Source organism: Mustela lutreola, chromosome 13 (assembly GCF_030435805.1).
Source record: "Mustela lutreola isolate mMusLut2 chromosome 13, mMusLut2.pri, whole genome shotgun sequence".
NCBI lineage: Eukaryota > Metazoa > Chordata > Mammalia > Carnivora > Mustelidae > Mustela > Mustela lutreola.
The window spans coordinates 75,572,580-75,584,643 of record NC_081302.1 but is presented as its reverse complement, the minus strand read 5'-3'; the positions used below and the strand labels follow the sequence as shown (position 1 = coordinate 75,584,643).

General features: G+C 44.2%; 1 long non-coding RNA gene across 1 annotated transcript in view; it reads left to right on the top strand.

Moving 5' to 3' along the window:
• The window catches only part of LOC131813900 (uncharacterized), a 33,806-nt gene extending 25,172 nt beyond the window's left edge, over positions 1–8,634 (top strand). Inside the window, exons 2-3 of the long non-coding RNA XR_009347028.1 lie at positions 4,801–4,910; positions 5,663–8,634. This is a non-coding gene — a long non-coding RNA (uncharacterized LOC131813900). The remainder of the gene's footprint in view (positions 1–4,800; positions 4,911–5,662) is intronic.
• The last annotated feature ends 3,430 nt before the right edge of the window (positions 8,635–12,064 follow it).

Sequence of the window (12,064 nt, the reverse complement as noted above, 5' to 3'; positions counted from 1 at the left end):
GAGAGAGATTGAGAGAGCTCATGAGCAGAGGGAGAGGGAGAGAGAGAATCTCTAGCAGACTCCCCACTGATTGCTGAACCTGAGGCTGGGCTCGATCTCACGACCCTGAGATGACCTGAACTGAAATAAAAAATTGGATGCCTAACCACCTGAACCACCCAGGTGCCCCATAATTAATACTCATTTATTATCTCACCTTCTTCATGGGTCAGGAGTCCACACATGTTTTAGTGGGGTCTTCTTTTCCCCAAGGTTGTAATCAAGGAATCAACCAGGCATTGTTCTCATTGGGAGCTCAAAATTGTATTCCAGGCTTTCATGGCCATTGGTAGAATTCACTTCCTCTTGGTTATAGAGTTGAGGGCCCTGGTTTCTTACTCGCATTTGGTTGGAGGCCACCTTCAGTTGCTAGATGTCCTTGTAGTTCCTTGTCATCTGGTTTTCTCCATAGATGGTCCACAACATGGCTGTTTGTGTCTTAGAGGCCAGGAGACTCTCTGCAGCTCTGATGGAGTCTTACATAACATAGTCAAATCAAGGCAGTGATGTCCCATCAACTTGGCCATATTGGCCAGTCTATTAGTTTACTAGGGTTTCCATAATAAAATATCACAGACTAGGTGGCTTAAATAACAAAAATTAATTTCCTCCCCATGGATTTTGAAATCCAAGATCAAGGTGTCAGCAGGGTTGGTTTCTTCTGCAGCCTCTTTCCTTGGCTGGTAGATAGTCATTCTCTTAAGGCATTTTCACAACCTCTTTTCTTTTTCTGTGTCTGCGTCCAAATTTCTCCTTCTTTAAGGACACTAGTCATATTGGATTAAGGCCCACCAACATGACTTCATTTAACCTTAAATACCTCTTTAGAGGCCCCATCTCCAAATACAGTCACATTCTAAGGTTCTAGGGCTTAGAATGTCAACATATGAATTCGGGGTGGGGAGGGAGATACAATTCAGCCTATTACATAGTGGGATACACACAAAAAAAAGAAGAAAGAAAGAAAGAAAGAAAGAAAAATTATGTGATAAATGCTAGAGCAAGGGAAATACAAGATGCTGTGGGGAAGTTCCTGGGACAGTAATCAGGTGTGGGTGCAGACAGGGAAGGCTGCCTGGAGGAGCCAAAACCTCGGCTTGGACAGGAAGCATGGAAAAGACATAGAGGGAAGGGGCAGAGTATCCAGGCAGAAGGAATCACATGCTGTCAGTTAGGAATGATTTTTGTTTCAAGGAGGAGGGGCTGATTAAGACTGACTTGAAGCAACGGAAGCTGATTTCTTGTCACATCACAGGGCATTGGCATAGTTAGCTGCTGGCGTTGGTTCTGCATCTTGAGGATCTCTGCACGTCTCTGCCATTCTCTTGGCATTTCCTCACAATTGCAAGATCACTGTGGCCACCCTAGTGTCATTTCTGTGTTAGAAGGCACAACAAATGGGGAAGTATCATTAGCAATGTCTATCCTTTCCATCAGGAAAGCAGAAGCCTTCCTAGAGGCTCCCCGCAGATGATGGCTCATTATCCATGAGTCAGACAGGGTCACACATGACCACCTCTGGCTGCCAAGAAGGCTGGGTGAAGGTGTTTTCCTCTCTGGCTTTTGTAGTGGAAATGGAAGAGAGAGACTGCGAGGGCATGCATCAGCCGATCAGGGTGGCTGTAAGCATACAAAACTCGCAGGTGGGAGCACATGGCTTGTTCAGAGAATTCACAGATTCTTGGAGGTTGGTAGAGTTGGAGGGTGCACTGCAGTGGGCAAATGGCAAGAGCTGCAGTTGGAGGAGGTGGGGGAGTCATGAAGGACAGATCAGTAAGTTCGGATTTTACCTTGGAGATATTGGAGGATGTCTCAGTTATCTAGCTCTGTGTAACAAAGCACCCTAAATTTAGTGGCTTAAAACAATGACCGTTTTGTTATGTGTAGAGATTCTGTGAGTCAGCAGTTCTGACAGGAACAGTGGCTGCAAGCTCCTTCTACTCTAATTTTGGGGCATCCCTTCGGCTGCATTCCATGGGTTACAGGCAAGTCCCACAGACCAGCCCAGTTCTAGGTGGAGAGGAAGTCGCTTCTACCACTTGATGAGGGAGAGGGTGATATTACTAATGATCATGTGGGATGGAAGATACCGTAACCGTCTTTGGAAAATACAGTCTGCCCTGGGGGATCATTGAAAGCTTTTAAGCAAGGAGAGTAATAGGATCAGACTCTTGATTTGGAAAGATCGTTCTGGCCATAGTGATAGAATTAGTTGAAATAAGCTAAGACTAGAACCAGAGAGATTGGTAGGAGGTTGTCCTGAATGAAGATGATAGTGTGGAATCTGGGCAGATTGGAAAGATATTTCACAGGTGCAATTACCAAGAGTTAGGACTGACTGTATGAGAGTTTTGAAGCTGAGGGAGACATCAAGGTTCAGGCTTAAATAATTGGTCCCATTAACTGACAGGAACACAGGAACAGGATAGTTTTGGGGGAAGACAATGGGCTCATTTTTGGATGTTTACATTTAGAGTTTCTTTGAGACACCCAAGATCCAAGCTGAATTTTCTAATAGTTGGTTATATGGGTTTAGTTTTCAGGAGAAAGTTCTGATCTAAAGATATTGATTTAAAAATTATCAATGTGTAGTTGGTAATGGAGATCTTGGTGGGTGGGGAATGAGAAAGAATGGGGCTCAACAGAATTCTGGGGAGAACCAAAATTTCAGGTCCAGGCAAAGAAGCTTGGAAACAAGGGTGAGGAATGGCCAGAGAGGTAGGAGGGTGTTAAGGATTTTGAGCTGAGATTATTCTGGACTTTCTGCATGAGGGAAAAATGCCATTGCAAGTGTCCTTATAAGATAAAGGCAGAGGGAGATTATATATATGCAGAGAAGATGATGTGAAGATGGGGGAAGAGAAGGGAGTGATGTGGCCACAAACCAAGGAAAGCGTGGAGCCACCAGAAGCTGAAAGAGGCCAGGAATAGATTCTTCCCTAGGGCCCAGAGGGAGCGTGACCCTGATGAACCTTGATTTCAGATTTCTGACTTCCAGACAGTGAGAGAATAAATCTCTGTTGTTTAAAGTCACCTGGTTTGTGGTAATTTGTTACACCAGATCTAGGAGACTAACTCAGAAAAGTCAGGAAAGCATGATATCATGGAAGCCAAGGAAGAAAGGATTTCAAGAGGATGAGTGGTCGACATTCAACAAGAGAGCACATTCTATGTAGTAAGTTCTGTCCAAGATTCTGGAGATGCAGTCCTCATGGAGCTCACATTTGGTCTCCTAACCACAAATAAGCAGTGTTCGCTACTGCAAAGATGTCAGCTAAAAAAACTTGAACATTGTTGAAGTGGACATTTGCTTTTTATTTTTGCCACCCAGTATCCTTTCGTTTTATTTATAAATAAATATTTATAGTTTTATTATAGCACTTTCATTTTCTTTTAGACAACTTCCTTCACCATTGTGTGCATTCTGGGTAGTCTCCTGGGACTTTGGATCTCAAAGCAGAGATACAAGAATGGGAAATGTGTCCAAAGTTCGTTCACTTCAAAAGTGGGGCTCTGACCAGGCTGTTGAATAGTTGTTGCTACCAACCCCCTAGAGCTGTCCTGGTTTCTTCATTTCTTTTGACCCTGGTCATCCAGATTCTTGATGACTTTTGCTCTATTTCTTTCTTAATGATTCCTTGTTGGCCTAAGGCAGTTAGAGTTCTCTTACTTGAACATAAAGACTTGTAATTGATATACACATCTGCTGACTTTCAGCCAGATTAGGAGTATAGTATAAGAGGAGAAGGAGTACAGACAAGTGACAAAGGGAAATATGGTAAAATGGCTGGAGGAGGGTGTGGCTCGGGAGAGGTTTCCTTTCTCTTTATTTTCAGATACTGAGATTTATGTGTTGCTGGAGATAGAAGCTGAAGATACAGCACAGAGAGGGGGTGACTGATAGATATGTGTCTGTGAGGAAAGAAGAGATGGGATTTTGAACAAGAGATGGTCTTCTCTACTGTAACTGAGGGAAGGAGGTAGATATGATTGGAACTAAGTCTGTGGGAGTGATGCAGAAAGTTTATGAGATTCCTTTCCATTATCTTTTATTTTTTTTGAAAAGTGAGAGGCCAGATCATCACCCAAGAGTGAAGAGGACAGTGGTGGAGTTAGTGCTTTGAGGAAATAAGAGGGAGATTGAGGTAGTCAGCGTGGAAGAGGAGAAGGAGAATCAACAATCAACAGAGAATCAAGAATCAACAATCGAAAGCAACTTGGCAGAATTAGCTGGAAAGGCTGTGAGCCCTGTTTGGGTCAGACACCACAGTCTGCAAGGTTGTGTGATTTTCTTCCTCAGCGCTTAAGAGCATCAAGAAGACCAATAGTTGGGAGTGATGCAGGGCTTGGGTTTTATCAGGTGGCTGTGATGGAGAGACGATGATGTGAGCCTGTTGAGAATGTCAAGAGATGTTTGACAGGGTGAAATGTTGGTCTAAGCTAGGAAGGGAGTGTTGACAGGAGAGGTAGATAGGGGTGAGGGAGAAGGGTGAAGGGGCTAGAGGGCCAGACAAAGGGAAAGAACTGATGCTGAGAAAATAACTGGGTCATCCAGCCAGGAGGATGAGGGTGTGGTCATAACATGGATGCTGGAGCTAGGATTCTAGGGGACGGGTAGGTCCAGGCGATGGGAAGGTCCAGGTCATGGCCGAGGAAAGGAGTGTAAAGGCCACCGAGGAGAAGGTTGCTGCTGATAAGAGGTCAAGACAATAGAAGACTTAGGTTTTTGTGGTCATTCTAAAAGATGTTTCATTTCCTCAGCCTAGAAGCAGAAAGGAAGACTGAGCCAGAACGCGGAGTCTTCAATAAATGATGGAGCAAGACAGGAAGTTTGGAAGATGACAGCAATGTGGAAAGAAAGTGTGCAGTAGGTAGGGATTTGTTTCATCATGTTCAGGTGCACGAAACATGGCTTTTTGTCTTATGACACACCAAATCTGGCTCCATGGTTGGTGGCATAGCCGATGTTGGTAATTACTGGGACTCATGGAACCCTCCTGTATTGAGTTGTCTGACAGAATTCCAGGATTTACATGGTCTCAGAGGTGTAGATTACTGGCTATCATTATCCCAGATTGTGCTTCCATTGTACAATGTGGATGTCCAGTCCAGCTGGCTGCTCAGGTGGACTGGAGTGGTGCCCATGGTACCCACTGGGCCTCCCCACTGGTGACTGTATAACCATGGCAGACATTCACTGGTGACCCCGAGCCTTGTGGATTTACACTCCAGCCTCCACATCCATTCACCTTGATGGGGGTCCAGCCACAACAGGACGCATGGAAGCAGGGCTCAGGCTTCCAGCCCTCATGGAAATCATCACATCTGCTTTACAGGTTACAGAGCACTCCCAAGAGCTCTTGTCTGTGGAGGTTATGGCAGTCAATATTTACTATGCCAGAAATGAAAACTGAGAAAGTTTCAAAATTTTTATTAATTTATTAAAAAATATTAACAAGCCCATTATATATTCAAATAAGTAACAGGTTTTTTTGTGCATAAAATTAATATTTTCTAAAGGCAAAAAAGCTTACTAAAAAGAATTTTTTTTACCTTTTTGTAAATCACCTTAATATCTAGATTCTGATATCTGTCTCTGCTTTTGTGTTGTGATTTCCCGCAGGAGGTAGCCTCTGGACTGCTCCATGTACATTGTTGATCAAGAGCTTGAAAGTGAAAAAGAACATCATATTATTATGAAAATAGATTTGACCTCCTGGAACCACTTGAAAGGGTCAAAATAATTATTTTTTCTAAGGGACAGCATTTTGAGAGACTCTTTCCTTAGAGGATCTTCTTGGTATTACAGGGTCATGCCCTCTCTTCCTGCAAACTTAGGGCTACTCCAAAGACCTGTTCTTGCTTCTCTGGGTCAAGGGTAAAGTCAAGTTTCCAAGACTCGGAGACATGATTGCTTTCTGAGAACAGGTTGAAGTAAACACTTCTTGTTCTTTTTTAGTGAAACACCCACAGAACTCATGGCAGTTTCTTAGATTAAGCCACTACAGAAGAATGGCAGGTGTTATTGGTTGAGGGTAGATGGGGAATGGTTTGAAAGCAACCGACAGAGAGGGGAAGAGGTGGTAAATGAGCCCCTTGCGAGGGCTCAGGACACATCCATGTCCCCACTAAAGCTGGGCAGTTTGAATCCTATTAGACTCCACGCTGGTTTTCTCCTTGCATAATCTTTTCCAGAAATTTCTCCTTCACAGTCATAATGTGGACTGATAAATGGACTTACTAGCCTCTCTCTTTTATCCGTTTTTCCAGACTAGCATCTCTTTCTATCCACTTGAACTCTTGCTAGCTGTGTGGCCTTGAGCACCTCTCTAAACCCCACTTTCCCCAACTTGCAAAATGGGAGATTGTGGTGGTATCCATTCCAGAAGACTGTGCAGGCACATAAGAAAATGCATGCAAATTCCCCAGCATAGTTCAAGTCTGGGACACGACAGACATTCACTTCACATTAGTCATTATCAATGGGCATCTCTGGTGAGGCCTCTGCGAGGCCTAAGAGCTCATTGAGGCTTCTTCTTTAATATAGGGCTTTTACTCTCTATCCTCTCGATAGTCCTTTTAAAGGCCTCCGCCATGCTACTGATTCCCGTTTTGTGTCTATCATATCAGGGGCTGGGAAGCCTTTGAGCATCTCCTTACTGTGCCTGCATCTTCTGTATTTATCTAATTATCTTGGTCTGCAAGCCATCACCATCCCATCATGTCTCTTTGCTTTCTTACTGTTTCTCCTCATTCATTTTAAACCACGACTGGCTTTAGGCCCATAGTAAAATCACCCTGGGTTACAAAGCAAGTTCAGAAACACAAAGCCATTTCTATACGGATCATTTCTGCTGAACCACTTTCACCCTGGCTTGTTGGGATTGGGGGAGGGTGCTTGTGGCCACAACGGCTGCAGTTCTGCCCCCCTCGCCCCCCCCACCCGGGGGCCCAGTTCCTCCAAGGCGCAATGAGCTGGACCACCCACTCAGTCCCAAGGTCTGCTCCATCCTTTGCCCAGCTGCTCAGATCTGAGGCTAATCTGGCGGAAAACAGGACCTGCATTTAGTTAGCGAGGACCAGCTCTTAAACGCTCTCTCACGGACCCTCCAATACTCTGTCCTCCCTTTCTTTCATGAATTCGTGTTTATAAAGAAACAGACTATCTTAAAAAAATCCTTTTCTTTGGTTTCATATCCCAAGCTACTTGTCAAAGTATGTTGACAAAGTTGTCAAAACAACAGGATTATTTAGGGAATGGTGTGTCAGTCATGCATCTAACATCTATTTCTTCAGAGCGTCCCATGTAATGGACACAATTCTCCGTTCTGGAGCTCTGGCAGTGAGCAGTGCAGACACAGTCCCTTCTCTGATGGGAGAGGATGAAGGGCAGAAATCACAAAGGGAAACCAAGCAGAAAGTAGCCCAGAGGCCAGCGGTGCTATGTGGAGATCTTGGTTGGTCGCCACAGAAACCGACTTTGTTTTAACAGAAGGCAAAAAGAAGGATTTTATTGGGAACGCATGGTATACTCAAAGAATGAAAGGAGAGGCTGAAGAACCAGGGTTTGGGAGCTCCCATAACAGAATCACTTGGAGGATCTCGGACACCATAAGTGTCTTTCCGCATCCCCACTCAAGACAGTCGGCTCTGGTCAAAATGCCAGAGAGAAAGTGGCTGTCTGGTCCAGCGTGAGTCACATGCCCACATCTTGGTCAGGGGAGGGAGGGCCATCTGGCTTGACTGTCCCTCCAGGGTTCTCTCCAATGATGACATGGTAACTCCCCCAAGGGAAACTGGGGTGCTGTTGCAGAAGTAGGAGAGATGGACACGTGCAGACAAAAAGAAGAGACACCCCTTGTTGTAAAGCAGTTTACCTAGCTGAGGCCTGGGGTTTTAGCTCGTGCCGGGGTTCCAAAAACAGATGTACTTTCGGTTTGCATTACTTAGATCCGCCTAGGTTTCAAAGGTTCACCAACCCCACAGTCCCCGTAGTGGTGAAAATGGGACTGAGAATTTAGGATTTTGAGAAGGATACTGACAATTAAGATTTTATTAAGGGCAATCAGGATGGCAAAGGATCTGGAAAAACTGATCTATGAAGAATACTTAAAGAAGCTTCTGTAACAATCTGGAGCCCCTATAAAAGATGTTAGTTGTCTCACCCTTGTGATGTGTTCTAAATGAGTTGAATAATATTCCCTCTTTAATGGTACTTTGTTATAAAATCTTAGTCTATTGGGAGTGCAGACCGGCACAGCCACTCTGGAAAACGGTATGGAGGCGCCTCAAAAGTTAGAAATTGAGCTACCCTACGACCCAGCAATTGTACTACTAGATATTTACCCAGAGGAGACAAAAATATGGATTTGAAGGGGCACCTGCACTCTGATGTTTACAGCAGCATTATCGACAATAGCCAAACTATAGAAAGAGCCCACGTGTCCATCGACTGAGGAGTGGATAAAGAAGACACAGTAAGTCAGTCAGAGAAAAACAAATACCATATGATTATACTCATATGTGGAATTTAAGAAACGAAACAGATGAACTGAGAGGAAAGAAAAAAAAAAAGAAAGGGAGGCAAACCGTAAGATTCTTAACTACAGAGAACAAATTGAGGGTTGATGGGGGGGCGGGCTGGGGCGGGCTGGGCATTAAGGAGGGTACTTGTCCTACACCTGAAACTAATATTTCACTATACATTAACTAGAACTTTTTTTATTCATTTGAGAGAGAGAGAGAGAGAGAGCGAGCGAGCAAGCACAAACAGTGGGGAGAGGCAGAGGTAGAAGCAGACTCCCCTCTGAGTGGGGGGTTGACATGAGAGTCGTCCCAGGATCCTGAGATCATGACTTGAGATGAAGGCAGACTCTTAGCCATCTGAGCCACCCAGGTGGCCCTACATTAACTAAAATTTAGATAAAACTCTGAACATAAAAAAGCAACAAAACAAAAAAATCTTAGTCTATCAAAGAAAAACTTTAAAATAGGTGTAATCTGTTACTCCTGCACTTTTGTTTATCCCTCTATTAAATGAATTTGAGCCAGACCACCTTTGGGGTCTCTTCCATTTTAAATATTCCACATGCTACAAATCTCATCATCTTTACTGATCTGTTATGAGATAGCTACCTTGTAAATAATTATATTATTAATATGATACCTTTATTTGGCAGAATTTATTCTATAATATTTTTGTTTATTCCAAGAGGGTTAAATTAAACATCATCTCTCTTTAAGTAGAGAAGAATAGACGAAATTTCTTCCCTTTTAAAGATTAGGAAACAAGAAACAGCGGTTCAAAGATAATGGTATGGTACATTTCATTTTGTATAGTTACACTGAAGAGTATTATTCTTACCCCTTTTATAATAATCATACATCAAACACTATTAGATAACCATGTTGTGAGGATTATTGTCAAATAGGAAATTTTACATTTATCCAAAATATGTTTATGACATAAAGTTTATTTGATTACTTAGTTGTGTCAAGATTTTAAAAATAGTTAAGATAAAGTGTGAGCATAGGAACCCAATAATGAAATCTAAGATCTCTCGTTCAAGAGTAAGAAGCAATTACTATTTGCAATTTAATTAGGAAAACACAATTAAAGGAATAAAGAGTGTCTATTCTCCTGCCGAATATTAACTATCACCACAAAGGGAACCCTCGTGTGAAATGTAGTTGTGGCTAATTAGCTCAAGTATATGGGGCTGGAACAAGTGCCCTGCTCAGGGCTAGACAATGACCTCCCCAGGGCCCAGAAATCAGTGATCATTTAGAAAGCAAACACTTAGAATCACAAAACCTAGGTTATGCCTGTCTCTTGCAATATTTCACAACACATAATGCACTCCCTGTATTTTCTCTTGACATTAGATTTGTAGTTGCTTGGAAACATCATATGCTTGGGCTTGCTGATGAAGGATTGTTGAGCCACCTGGGTGGCTCAGTGTGTTAAAGCCTCTTCCTTCGGCTCAGGTAATGATCCCAGAGTCCTGGGATTGAGCCCCGCATTGAGCTCTCTGCTTGGTGGGGAGCCTGCTCCCTCCCAACCCCCCACCTGCCTCTCTGCCTACTTGTGATCTCTGTCTGTCAAATAAATAAATAAAATCTTAAAAATAAAAAAAAGAATTGTTCATATGTTAACCCTGAACTGAATCCAAGGCCAAGCTGACCATTCTCTGCAAACAGGCTGAGGAAGCTCCCCAAGATGCTGTGGGCCATGAGTAGAGTTCTTGGGGGCAGCAAGTCTAGCCTCTTGACTCTGGGATAGAAATGAAAAGCTCAGGTATAGGACAGCTTGATGTCGGAAAAGAGCCCAAGAATAAAAGTCAAGAGTTCTGGGCTCTGGTCTCTAGATTTGACTCTGCCACTACAGAGTTGTGTGACTTTAAGTAAGATTCTTTACTTCTCTGGGCTATTTTTATTTCGCCTGTAAATGGAATGAAGCAGTCGCTCTCCAAGGACGTCGTACAGATGTCAAGATTTGGCGATGGGAAAATACAAATGTACAACACAAAGTCGGCATTGTTCTTTCCGAGCAACTCTGCACACAGGTGCAGGGATCTTCTTTCCCATCCCATCTGCTGATCTGACAGGTACACCCGCAGGACCTGCCCTGGTTGCTCTTTGGTCTTTACTTTTGTCTCATGGGTGGGCGTTGCTGCCAGCAGACAGTGGGTTGTCAAGACATTTATTCTCATTTCAATATTTGAGTGTTTATGCATATGGGAGGCACTGTGCTGGCAGCTGGAGATACAGTCGTGGACCAAAAATCCCACAGAAATCCTGCTCCTGGGGACATTACAGTCGGACAATATATAATACATCAGGTATTGATGACTGTGCTCTAAGGAAAAATAAAGTTGGTTAAGCGATCAGATCCAGCTGGGAAGGGGATTGCTCTTTTAGCTGGGAAGCCTTCCCTGATGATAAGGTGACATCTGAATTGAATTCTGCATGAAGTGGGGAGGGTGTCCCCAGTCTGGGGCAAGAACAGTCTGCGGGGGGGGGGGGCGGGGGAGGGGAGAGTGGAAGTTAAGGACAAAGGTTTCTGAGAGGCAGCTTGGGGTGTTCAAGAAACATCAAGGAGACCAGTGGGTTTGGCATGAAGAGGCCAAGAGATTGAGCAGGGGTGGTGGTTTCTGTTCTGACGGTGGAAGGATCATGGGGGAGCTGTTGCCCCTTTGCTGGAAAGCACACAGGTAACAGCACACTGTGGATTTAGGGGTTCCTAGGTGGTTAGCATTGGCTGGACTCAGAGAGTGGATGGTGCCCCAGGCCAGGGCAGTCCACAGGGCCACACACTCCAAAGGGGCCCCCACTTGGCTTTAAGGCTCCCTGGTAGTCATCTTGAAATGCTAAATAGTTTTACCTTTGTGTTTGTGGTCTTTGAGCAAAGTCCCACGGGCCAATGGTACCTGTGCCAGGGGCTTAGAGCCTCTGTTCATGTGGGGTTCTACCTCTTGCTGCCTCTTGCCCCTAAGCTGCGTGCTGGGTCACCCAGCTATCCTCACCTGGGGTCCAGTCCGGTGGTAGAAGGGCCAGTAGTGGTCAGACCGCACCCTCTGCCTGTCACAGGTTGGGGTAAGGGCGGGAAGATCCCTAGGCCTGAGGGAGCTGATATTAAATAACTAAACACATGACAGGTAGAGAGACTACAGAAGAAAGACAAGCTTTCTTCTTGGTGTTTGAACAAAGGATCCCTATTTTCATTTTGCAGTGACCCCTGGTGCCCTCCTTGGTCAGGAACAGTGTCATCCCGCTAGGCTAGGACCTTGTTTTAAAACCCAGTGAACATCTTGCCGCGTTCCTGTGGGTCCTGCTGCCCTCTCCTGGGCAAACTAGGCATTACCTCTACCTCAAAATCTTGAAGAAAATGCTTCCAATCTAGAAATTCAAAACCCCTTCGAAACTACAATTGAAATAATCATTGATGTTCTCCCTCCAGGCTTTTGAAGGCTGTTGTAGGTTTGAATAGCCAGTTCCTAAGTAAGATGCTTGTAGGTAGGTGAGT